This window comes from Muntiacus reevesi, chromosome 11, assembly GCF_963930625.1.
Source record: "Muntiacus reevesi chromosome 11, mMunRee1.1, whole genome shotgun sequence".
NCBI classification, from domain to species: domain Eukaryota; kingdom Metazoa; phylum Chordata; class Mammalia; order Artiodactyla; family Cervidae; genus Muntiacus; species Muntiacus reevesi.
Genome location: NC_089259.1, coordinates 10203766 through 10215956, shown reverse-complemented (window position 1 = coordinate 10215956; position 12191 = coordinate 10203766). Strand labels below are relative to the sequence as shown.

General features: G+C 39.8%; 1 protein-coding gene across 2 annotated transcripts in view; it reads left to right on the top strand.

Moving 5' to 3' along the window:
• The window catches only part of ELF1 (E74 like ETS transcription factor 1), a 117027-nt gene that overhangs the window by 12152 nt on the left and 92684 nt on the right, over positions 1-12191 (top strand). The window contains exon 2 of one of the 2 annotated variants that reach the window (XM_065902363.1): positions 9188-9306. The exons of the other annotated variant lie outside the window; for it this stretch is intronic. The gene's annotated coding sequence lies outside the window, so the exon portion shown is untranslated. The remainder of the gene's footprint in view (positions 1-9187; positions 9307-12191) is intronic. 2 annotated transcript variants of the gene reach the window in all.

The window sequence follows — 12191 nt, the reverse complement described above, 5'->3', positions numbered from 1 at the left end:
AAAGCAGATAAGGTCCTCATGTAGCTCCTGCATCTTAGGGGGAAAGACAGACTTTGATCAAACAAGTGAAAAGTGTTTGGGTGTTAGGTACGTAACTGGGAGACAGCTAACAGTGGGTGGAAAGTGGCTGTATTGAAAAGGCTTCCCTCAGGAAATGACACTGAAGGATGGGTAACCTTTGGCTAGGAGAAAGAGGAGGATGGAAAGTGATGGGAGGCTGAGGGAGTAGCATTATGCAAATACTACAAAGCAGGAAAGAAAGGATGTGCTTTGGTAAATGGAAGAAGGCCCTGAGGGCTTTAATGTAGTGGAATGTGATGGGAGATGAGGAAAGCAATTATCAGATTATAGAAGACAGGGGTCCCCAGCCTCTGGGACACCGACCAGAACCTCTTGTCAGATCAGCGGCAGCATTAGATTAGAAGCACAATGGGCTCCCCTGTGACTCAGTGGTAAAGAAACTGCCTGTGGTGCGGGAGATGCAGGAGACATGGGTTCGATCCCTGAGTCAGAAAGATCCCTTGGAGGTCATGGCACCCTTCTCTAGTATTCTTGCCAGGAGAATTTCATGGACAGAGGAGCCTGGTGGGCCACAGTCCGTGCGGTTTCAGAGTCAGACAAGGCTAAAGGGACTGAGCACACACGCCTGCACAAAGTGCACAGTAAATGTAATGCTCTTGAATCATCCCTAAACCATCCCCCTGCCCCTGGTCTGTGGAAAAATTGTCTTCCACGAAATTGGTCACTGGTTCCAAAAGGGTTGTGGACCACTGATACAAGGCATGTTAACGATTTTGAGTTTTATCTTAGAGTGGGCAGACATTGCTGTGTTTCAAGCCATGGGTTATGGAGGTAAAATGGAGTGAAAGTAAGGGGAAAAGTTGTGTCTTTTCACACAGTGTGCCCTTTAACTATAAATTACCTTGTTAATCGTGTTTGAATGTGAGAAGGAAAAGCGCTTCAGTTATATTTACAGAGACGATGTATTGGTTGCCATTGTGGCCTGTTAGGTGGTGCTAGTGGTAAAGATCCCGCCTGCCAATGTAGGAGACATAAGAGATGTGGGTTCGATCCCTGAGTCAGGAAGATCCCCCGGAGGAGGGCGTGGCGCCCCACTCCAATATTCTTGCCTGGAGAATCCCATGGACAGAGGAGCCCGGCGGACTGCAGTCCATGGGTCTCAATGAGTCAGATGCACACACGTGGCCTTTTAGTGTGGTTAAATGTACCTAAAGGGTGGATTTAAGGGGATTGTGAAGGGTAACTGAGCAGGGGTGAGTTTCACCTTTATGCCCTGACTCTGTAGTTGAAATCCTAGAAGTGGATGTCTTCGCCCAGGGAGAGTCTGGAGTGAGAAGAGGCTTTTCCGCCGAGCCTTTAGGACCCCCAGCGTTCAGTCAGGTGGAGGAGGTGGGCGGAGCAGATAGGAGAAGGAGTGCAGCTCTGGGGGAGACCAGGAAGGAGCGTGTATTGGTCCAGCACAGCAGGTTCTGAAAGTGTTTGTTGGATTTAGCCCAGTGTGGTCCTCACCTTTAGTTAGAGCAGGTTTAGTGGCTCGGCAGGGGCAGGATTAGGCTAGATAGACTGGAATGAGTGGGAAATGAAGTGGAGTTAGGCAAATCTTTGAGGAAGGCTTGCAGTGAAGGGCCTGAGAAATGATGTTAGAAGGGATTGAGGTGTATGTGGCAGTTGGGATGTCAAATAATGGAGTTTTTTTTTTTTTTAAAGAAAGCTTGAATTAAAATAAAAATTTTCTTTACATCTGTGAAATACTTGAAAAATATATCACACACCTTGCTGATTCTCTGAATAGAATCTACGGAGTACCAATGTGACCCCGCCGACTTAATCTAGGTACAGAGCTGTGGGACTGTGTATACACAGGTGCAGTCAGGTTTGCCTGCTGAGGTACAAAGGTCTGATCATCTAGGCAGTAAAAAATAGAGAATCTTGGCTTCACTTGTGAGCTACTAGTTTGAATCTTAGGAGTAGGACTCAGAAGTGTAAGTGTGTATATGTTATATTTGTGTCTTTGGATAATTCTCATAAATCTGTTCTGTGGACTGGCTTTGAAGAATTGTGGTCCCAGGAATGTTCTATTGATACTTTGATATGTTCTGAATGCTTTTTTTAAAAAAAATTATTTTACTTTTAATTAGATGATAATTACCTTACAATATTGTGATCGATAATTACTTTATAGCATTGTGCTGGTTTCTGCCAGACATCAACATGAATCAACCGTAGATATACACATGTCCCCTTACCCTGGAGCCTCCCTCCCACCTCCCTGCCCATCCCACCCCTCTAGGTTGTCACCGAGCATCAACTTTGCGTTCCTTGCATCATACAGGAATTCCCACTGGCTATCTATTTTTACATACGGTAATTTATATGTTTCAGTGCTACTTTCTCAAATCATCCCACCCTCTCCTCCCTCCAGTTTGTCCCAAAGGCCATCTTTTATATTTGCATCTCCTGTGCTGCCCTGCAAGTAGGGTCATCAGTGCCTTCTTTCTAGATTCCATGTGTATGTGCTAGTATATGATATTTATCTTTCTCTTTCTGACTTACTTCACTTTGTGTAATAGCCTCTGGGTTCATCCTCATTGAAACTGACTCAAATGTGTTTCTTGTTACAGCTGGGCAAGATTCCGTAGCGTTTGTGTACCATGTCTTCTGTATCCATCCATCTGTTGGTGGACATCTAGTTTGCTTCCGTGTCCTGGCTATTGTCAGTAGTGCTGCAGTGAGCATTGGGGGGCATGTGTCTTTTTCATTTATGGTTTCCTCAGGGTGTAAGCCCAGTAGTGGGGTTGCTGGGTCATATGGTAGTTTCCCATATGGTTGTTTTCCATAGTGGTTGTATCAGTTTGTATTCCCACCAACAGTGCAAAAGGTTTCCCTTTTCTCCACACCTTCTCCAGCATTTATTGTCTGTAGACTTTTTGATGATGGCCATTTGACAGGTATGAGATGATATTGTGGTTTTGATTTGTATTTCTCTAATAATATGTGCTAGGAGGGATTGGGGGCAGAAGGAGAAGGGGATGACAGAGGATGAGATGGCTGGATGGCATCCCCGACTTGATAGACGTGAGTTTGAGTATACTCTGGGAGTTGGTGATGGACAGGGAGGCCTGGCATGCTGTGATTCCTGGGGTCACAAAGAGTTGGACACGACTGAGCGACTGAACTGAACTGAACTGAATAATGAGCAACGTGTTTTCATGTGTTTATTAGTCATCTGTATGTCTTCTTTTGGGAAATGTCTGTATAGGTCTTCTGCCCATTTTTTGATTAGGTTGTTTGAGCTGATTGTATATTTTGGAGATTAATCCTTTGTCATTTGTTTCATTTGCTATTGTTTTCTCCTACTGAATGCTTTTGAATAGTTCTATCATGAGGATTAAACGAGATATTTATGTTAAGCTTCCCAGGTGGCGCTAGTGATGAAGAACCCATCTGCCAGTGTAGAAGCCTTAAGAGGTTCAATCCCTGGATTGGAAAGATTCCTCTCCCCAGGTTGGAAAGAGGGGAGAGGAGGGCATGTCAACCCACTCCAGTATTCTTGCCTGGGGAATCCCATGGACAGAGGAGCCTGGTGGCCTACAGTCCATGAGGTTTTGCAAAAAGATGGGCATGGCTGAAGCGACTTAGCATAGTACATGTCAAGCCCTCAGCAAGGAAAGATTTTTGTAATTTTGTCCACCTGTATGATTGGGGTAGTGGTAAAGGTTTTTTTGTTTTTTAGGATGAAACTAGCTTGATCTTTTTTCCTGATCATAAGGGTGATACTTGTTTAGTGTCTGTATTTCTCCAGCCACTTTGCATACTTCTCTCCTCCCTGCTCGCTGAGGGCCTTGGCGCTTCCTCTTGTTGCTTTGCTCCTACAACTTCCTCTGCTGATAATGTTGTGCCCCAGCCTCCCGCTTTTACCTGCCCGCCACCTTATCACTAGGTCTCAGGGCAGCTGTCACATTTTCTGAGAGGCCTTCCCTGATCTGAGGTTTCCTTGGTCACCTTTACGTTGCTTTGCTGCTTTCCTTCATATGTGGGCAGGGACTGTGTCCGAGTCGTTTACCTGACTCCACAGGTAAACTGACTATGTCCTGAGTCTGCAGAAGAGTGCTCAGCACGTGGAAGCTGCTTCAATACCAGATAACACAGGCAAATAATGCAAATCATAGGAATTTTACTAACTAGCATATGTACTGTAAGCTTTCAGTTGATCATTACTTTGGATACTGAAATGTGGACCATATATGTATAAATATTGATTGTGCAGTGATACACACTATTTTCTAACATATATTTCACTTACATATATAGTGGAGATTTTTTCAGTCAGTTCAGTTTAGTTGTGTCTGACTCTTTGTGACCCCATGGACTGCAGCATGCCAGGTCTCCCTGTCCATCACCACCTCCTGCAGCTTACTCAAACTCATGTCGCTGATGCCATCCAACCATCTCATCCTCTGTCATCCCCTTCTCCTCCTGCCTTCAATCTTTCCCAGCTTCAGGGTCTTTTCCAATGAGTCACCTCTTTGTGTCAGGTGGTCAAAGTATTGGAGTTTCAGCTTCAGCCTCAGTCCTTCCAGTGAATATCCAGGACTGATTTCCTCTAGGATGGACTGGTTGGATCTCCTTGCAGACCGAGGGACTCTCAACAGTCTTCTCCAACACCACAGTTCAAAAGCATCAATTTTTCAGCACTCAGCTTTCTATATAGTCCAACTGTCATGCCCATACATGACCACTGGAAGAACCGTAGCCTTGACTAGATGGACCTTTGTTGGCAAAGTAATGTCTCTGCTTTTTAATATACTGGTTGGTCATAGCTTTTCTTCCAAGGAGCAAGGGAGATTTTTTTTTATTGGTATGTTATTTTATATTGATAATCATTCTTTAACAGTTCAATAATATAGTATGCTCCATATAGTGAAATATGATTTCTGTAACACCTGATTTCTGTAACAGTTTATTTCCAGTTTTTTACTGTTTTGAACAATGGTACTGAATTTCTCTAATCTTTGCATACCTTATTTGTTAGAATAAATTACTGGGACTGAAAAAATACATGAAGTCCTTTTGGTTGTGAAGTTGTCTTCTGGAGTTATATTCTTGTACACTGCTGGAATCAAGATTGCCGGGAGAAATATCAGTAACCTCAGATATGCAGATGACACCACCCTTATGGCAGAAAGTGAAGAGGAACTAAAAAGCCTCTTGATGAAAGTGAAAGAGGAGAGTGAGAAAGTTGGCTTAAAGCTCAACACTGAGAAAACAAAGATCATGGCATCTGGTCCCATCACTTCATGGTAAATAGATGGGGAAACAATGGAAACAGTGGCTGACTTTATTTTTCTGGGCTCCAAAATCACTGTAGATGGTGATTGCAGCCATGAAATTAAAAGACGCTTACTGCTTGGAAGGAAAGTTATGACCAACCTAGACAGCATATTAAAAAGCAGAGACATTGCATTGCCAACAAAGTTCTGTCTAGTCAAGGCTATGGTTTTTCCAGTGGTCATGTATGGATGTGAGAGTTGGACTGTGAAGAAAGCTGAGGGTTGAAGAATTGATGCTTTTGAACTGTGGTGTCGGAGAAGACTCTTGAGAGTCCCTTGGACTGCAAGGAGATCCAACCAGTCCATCCTAAAAGAGATCAGTCCTGGGTATTCATTGGAAGGACTGACGCTGAAGCTGAAACTCCAATACTTTGACCATCTGATGCAAAGAACTGACTCATTGGAAAAGACCCTGATGCTGGGAGGGATTGGGGGCAAGAGGAGAAGGGGATGACAGAGGATGAGATGGCTGGATGGCATCACCAACTCGATGGACATGAGTTTGAGTAAACTCCGGGAGTTGGTGATGGACAGGGAGGCCTGGCGTGCTGCGATTCATAGGGTCGCAAAGAGTCGGACACGACTGAGTGACTGAACTGAACACTGATGAATGTATGAGACCATTTATTTCTCCTATATCTTCTCTATTCATTTTACTCTTTGCTAATAGGTGGGAAATGCTATTGTTTCTCTGCTCTGAGGTTGTGAGAATGAACATCTTTGAACATCTTCTCTTGTGTTTGGCCATATTCTGTGAAGTGCCTCTTCATGCCCAATGTCCATTTTTCTATTGGAGTGTTTGAGTCTATCAATAATAGTTTTTTCTTTCCTCATTTTATTATAAAAGTTTTTAAACATGTAGCAAAGCTGAAGTTTTATGATGAGCACTCATATACTCACCTTCTAGCTTTTAGCATTAACTTTCTATATTTGTTATACCACACTTTTGTCCTTCTATCTAAAGTGAACTGCAGACAGTGCATTTCCATCTAAATACTTTAGTATCCTTATCACTGACTATAGTTTCAATATTTGTTTACTTTTTTCCTTGTGAAGTACAATTTGCATAAAGTTAAATGCACGAATCTTTTTTAAACATTTTATTTTAAAACAGAATTGGATGTTCATTGGTCAACCTTTGAAGAGACAAGGCTGTTTTCCTTGAGAATAAGCCCACTGTTGCAGTTTCGTATTGTATTGTTTTTCTTACACACCCACATTATATTGACTAAGATTTCTAGTTGGCTTTTTGAATGGAGCAGCAGCTTTATTTTTTGTAAAGCATTTGTTGAATTTCAACACATTAGTTTGCCAGAGTAAGCCAAACCTTAGACTAAGTTTTATTTACTTATTTTTTGTTTTTAAAATGTTGTCATATTTTCCCCTAGTTAATCCTTTGCCTTTTGTTTGGTTATGGTGCTTTTAGATTTTTAGGTAGTCAAGTGCAATTCTTTTTCTTATCTTTTTTTTTTTCCTGCTCTTGTGTCACATAGAAAGATGTGGCACTAGTGGTAAAGAACTCGCCTCCTAAAGCAGGAAACACAGAGGACGTGGCTTTGATCCCTGGGTCAAGAAGATTCCCTGGAGGAGGGTGTGGCAACCCACTTCAGTGTTCTTGCCTGGAGAATCCCACAGACAGAGGAGCCTGGTGGGCTTTGGCTCATAGGATCACAAAGAGTCAGACATGACTAAAGTGACTCAGCATGCCTGCCCCGGATAGTATATAAATGCTTATATTTTCTTCTGCTCCTTTTTTAATTGGAATAATGTGGTATAGGCTCTTTTTAGAAAAACGATTATCAGTAGTTTGAAATTATTAGCTAATATTGTCTAATGAACACTCTTCCCGTATGTGGGGGGTTTTTCCCTCCAGACTAAACTGAATTTAATGTTTCTGTTCATGCCATTTTTTTAATAGCCTAAATTTGTATATAGTATCATATCTTTTAAAAAAATTTATTTTATTAAAGTATAGTTTATTTACAATATTGTGTTAATTTCTGCTGTTCAGTAAAGTGACTCAGTGATACTCATACATACATTCTTTTTCATATTCTTTTCCATTATGGTTTATCCCAGGGTCTTGAATATAGTTTCCTGTGCTATACAGTAGGACCTTGTTTATCTCTTCTGTGTAGAACAGTTTGCATCAGATATCTTTTTCAAAATATCATATTCTATTTAATATATTTATTACTATACTTAGCTACATGAGTTAATTTATTTTCTGTATTAAGTATATGTTTTCTTGCTGTGCTAGGGATTGAACCTGAAACCCCTGCATTGCAGGTGGATTCTTTACCACTGGGCCACCAGGGAAGCCCTGTAAACAGTTTGTGAAGACTTTAATGATGACTTATTTTTTTGTGAAAACAGGAGCTATAGGAGGGATTTGAAACAGGAGAGTAATATGATCTGGATGTATCTTTTTAAATGGATTACTTCTGATTGCTGCTTTGAGAGTAGATTGTAGAGAAAATAAAAAATAATCCTTTTAAAAAGATACATCAGGTCACTTGGACTGCAGTGGTGCAGGTAAGAGATGACAGTAACAGTGAAGTTCAGTGGTGATAGGGTTCTAGGTTGAAAACTGAACTAATAGTATTTTCTTTCAGATTGGATGTAGGTCTATGACAGTCGAGAAAGAGCCAAGCTTTTTGATCTGAGCAGCTAGAAGCGTTAAGTAGCCACCAAGAGGACTGGAGAAAACTGGCTACAGTACATTTTGGAGGGGTGGTCAGGAATTCAGGTTTGGGTATGATACATTTGTCAATCAGACATTGGAATGGAGTTGTCAGGTTGGATGGAACAGTCTGTGTGGTACACGAATGAGACCTGAAGATAGAACTTTAAGAACATTAAAGAAATATTTCATAAAATGATGATAAATCTGAAATACTCTTAAAATTTTCAGGTTTCATTTATACCAGTGGTATGGTTTCAAGTGTGGAAGAGGAGTAGCAGAACAGTTTGCTGTAGCTAAAGTGTGTCCTTTGTGTTGATATTAAATTATCAGCACAAAAAAGGCATTAACTATTCATCTGAATGGTGTTGTGAAACATGAATAAAGCCTTCAGTCTAAATATTTTATTTGAATATTCCTTTTACTGAAATGTTTACTAACTTATTTATAATTTGAGAAGTTTGTTGACAGGAGGCTGTGTAAGTAAAAGCCTGAGAGAAACAGAAGACCTAGAAGTCGAAAGAAAGGCCATGTTTGGCCAATTGGTCCAAATCTGTTGGGTGTCTCCTCCTTTGTTCTCTGTCTCTAATTTTATTCGTAGACTGTTAACATGATGAGGTATTCAGGTGTAAGCACGGGGACTCATCTGGAAGTTGTTCTCTGTTAACGAACACAGAGCTTTGCTGCTATGGGCTTGTCCATTAAATCGGGCTGCCAGAGCCAGCTTAACCAACTTATTCATAGGAATTGGACTGTTCGGGAAAGGGAAAAAGGGGTCTTGCTTTTTGTGTGATTTTGACTTGCAGAAATGACCTGAAAATGGCAGGGATTGTGTGGAAAAGAAAAAGCAGATTTATCATTGAACCAGTGTTTACTTGAACCCTCAAATGTTTTCTTTCAACAAATATTTATTAAACACTGTTGTGAGTCAGGAATGCTATTTGGCTGAAATAAGTGACCAGTGAGACATGTAAATAAATGGTTAAAAACAAAAACAGTGTCTTCACCAGAAATTCCAGTAGAGTAGGCGGGAGGAATTACAAAGGAAATCAATTCACCTTGAGGTCCCCCAAACCTAGAATGCTTTGTGCATTGTAACCTTGCATAAATTTATATACGAATGGGTAAGTAATGTGATTTGTTTATCTATTAGATCACTTACAAAATGCTGTGGGAGCACAAGGAGGAAGTGATCAGTTCTTCCTTCTAATGGTGGAGGAGAGAAGGGTTTTGCAAGAGATTTCCTGGGTGGAGAAGGCCAGCAAATGTGAGGTGAGAAAACATGACATGATCTGAATTAATAAGTTCAGCAAAACTGAATTATAGGGTGAACATTGGTAGGTGGCATAGTCATAGGTGAGGCTGTAATATGGTAGACCAAAGTCAAAACGCAGAAGTATCCTGTATTGGAATTTATTCTGTGGGTGTTGGTAGGCCATTGAATTTTTTTGTTTTTTTAATAAGAATATTAAGAGGTAGAATTTATGAGAGATTCCTTAAGAAGGACTTCATTTTTTTTTTTTTTTTTTGCTGTGCCTTGCAACCTGTGGGATCTTATTTCCCTAACTAGGTATTGAACCTGGGTCCCAGTGGTAAAAGCACCGTGTCCTGACTGCTGGATCTTCGGGGAATTTCTGGAAAGAACTCCATTCTTCAATTAGGAAATCGAATGTTGATAGAATTTTTAGTTATAAATGTATACCCTGAAGGTGGGCACAACTGATAAGTAATATAATTTACCATAGAATCTATTTTCTGTCATTCAAAGAACATGTATGCTCTTAGTGTGGGTATGACCTACATTAGGTAATCAAACTTATGCTGAAGTAATCAAAATATGCAGGATGACATTGATTTGTTTTTGAAATAGCAATGTATTTTTGCTTTATGAAATTATTGCAAATGTTTTTCTTAAAGATTCTTCATTTAACTTATTTTGAAATGATTTTAGGCTCATGGAAGAATAGCAGTAAAAGTATAGAGAGTTCCCGTGTATTTTTTTTTCCTGTGTATTTTTTAATCTGTCCTACACTACTGTGAACACCTTACACAGTGACAATACGATGATCAAAATTTAAAAATTAGCATTGGTACAATGCCGTTAATTAAATGTAGACCTCAGTAGGATTTTTATAGTTTTTCCACTGATGTCCTTTTTCTGTCTTAAGATCCACCCAGGATACACATATTGCATTTAGTTGTCATTGTCTCCTTTCAAATCTATGATGGTTCCTTGTCTTTTTGACCATGACACCTCGAAGGGTACTGGTCATATGTTTTGTAGACTGCCTCTCAGTTTGATTTTGATGTTTTCTGGTGATTATGGACTGGAGTAATGAGTTTTTGGAGATTTGGAATTAAAAGTAATTTTTGTTTCATTTTTTAACTGAGGAAGTAAAATTGATATTTTTTGCTATACAATTCTGTGAATTTTAATACAAGTGTAAATTTGTGTAGCCACCACCATAATCAGGTTACAGAACAGTCCCATCACCCTCAGAACTCCCTCATGCTCGGCTTCTGTGGTCAGTCACCCCTTCCCCAGTCCATCCCCTTCAGCCATTGACCTGTTCTCCATCATGATAGTTGTGTCTCTTCAAGAGTGTCATGTGAATGGAATCTTATAGTATGTAACCTTCTGACACTGGCTTCTTTTTTTCACTCAACATAATGCTTTTAAGTGTCATCCAAGTTGTATTTATCCATAGTTAATTTCATTTTATTGCATAGTATGGATGTACTATTAGTATGTGTGTTTGTTCTCCCTTTTTTGATAGGTATTTGAGAACACATTTTGTGTCCTGGCACTATAATAAGCAGTTTAAGTCATTTTTTTGTGGATTTACATGGTTAGTTGCTAAAGTTAATTTCTTCCATGTGTCTGTTTTGACCAGCAGTGTAATTAAGAGAAGTTGAAGTTCTTGTTTCTTTAACATATCCTAAAATCCCCCTACTTTTCTGTTTATATTTGGCTTTTCTTTTTATTAAAGATCGAAAATAATAGCAAGGTAATCCTTTTCATGTTGCTGGGTTTTAATCTTCAGGGCTAAGCATTGTATGTGTGATTCAGGCCTATAGCAAAAAGTAAAACCAAATAAGTCATCGGTCCACAAACAGTGATGAATTTATAGAGTCCATTTATTTGTAAGAAAGCCGTAATACTTTTTATTAATCTCTTTGTAAGTAGGACATTTAATTTGTTTTATAGATAAATAATAAATATCAAATAAAAATAGACATAGTCTAAATCAGGCTAGTTAAAATAAGAGGCTTGACCTCTGTCATACTGTCTTAAATTTACTAATGGCAGCAGATAGTTGTCAGGGACTTCCCTGGTAGTCCAGTGGTTAAGAATCTGCCTTCCAACGATGGGACACAGGTTTGGTCCCTGGTGGGGAACTAGGATCCTGTGTGCTGCAGGGCCACTAGGCCTGTGGGCCGCAACAAAGATCCCACACCTGAGACCCAAATTGAATTAGTTAGGTAATTTTTTGAAAAGATAGTTGTCTTTTTTTAAGAGCATGGAGTTTTGGCATATTTTAAGATGAACTGTTTTGGAGTTGTGTTAGAAGACTATTTGCTTAAATACCCTACTACCATAAGATAAAAGTTTCTAGAATATTAGTATAGATTTGGCTTCCCTTGTGGCTCAGCTGGTAAAGAATCCGCCTGCAATGTGGGAGACCTAGGTTCATTCCCTGGGTTGAGAAGATCCCCTGGAGAAGGGAAATGCTACTCACTCCAGTATTCTGGCCTGCAGAATTCCATGGACTGTATAGTCCATGGGGTTGCAAAGAATCGGACACGACTGAGTGACTTTCACTTTTCTTTTTTTTAAAGAAAACCTTTTATTAGTAAAGTGTGATAAGTGAAATTGAATTTTTGGAGGACATTATAAAGTTTCCAGGTTGTTCTGAATATCTGATAGTTTTGTGTATTACTTTCAGGTAAGCTATGTAAAAATTTGATGAGGAAACTTCTTTTAAATGTAGCCTTAATGTGATTTTTGTTTTCAGTTCCTCAAACACTATTTAGAGGACTTGGAGAGGCTGTGGAACAATAAAATGTCAGAACTAAAATAAATCTTCAAAATGATCAGATCTCTAGATTCTCCCAGTATTTTACAAAAAAGGGAAACTGAAATCCTGTGGTGGTGT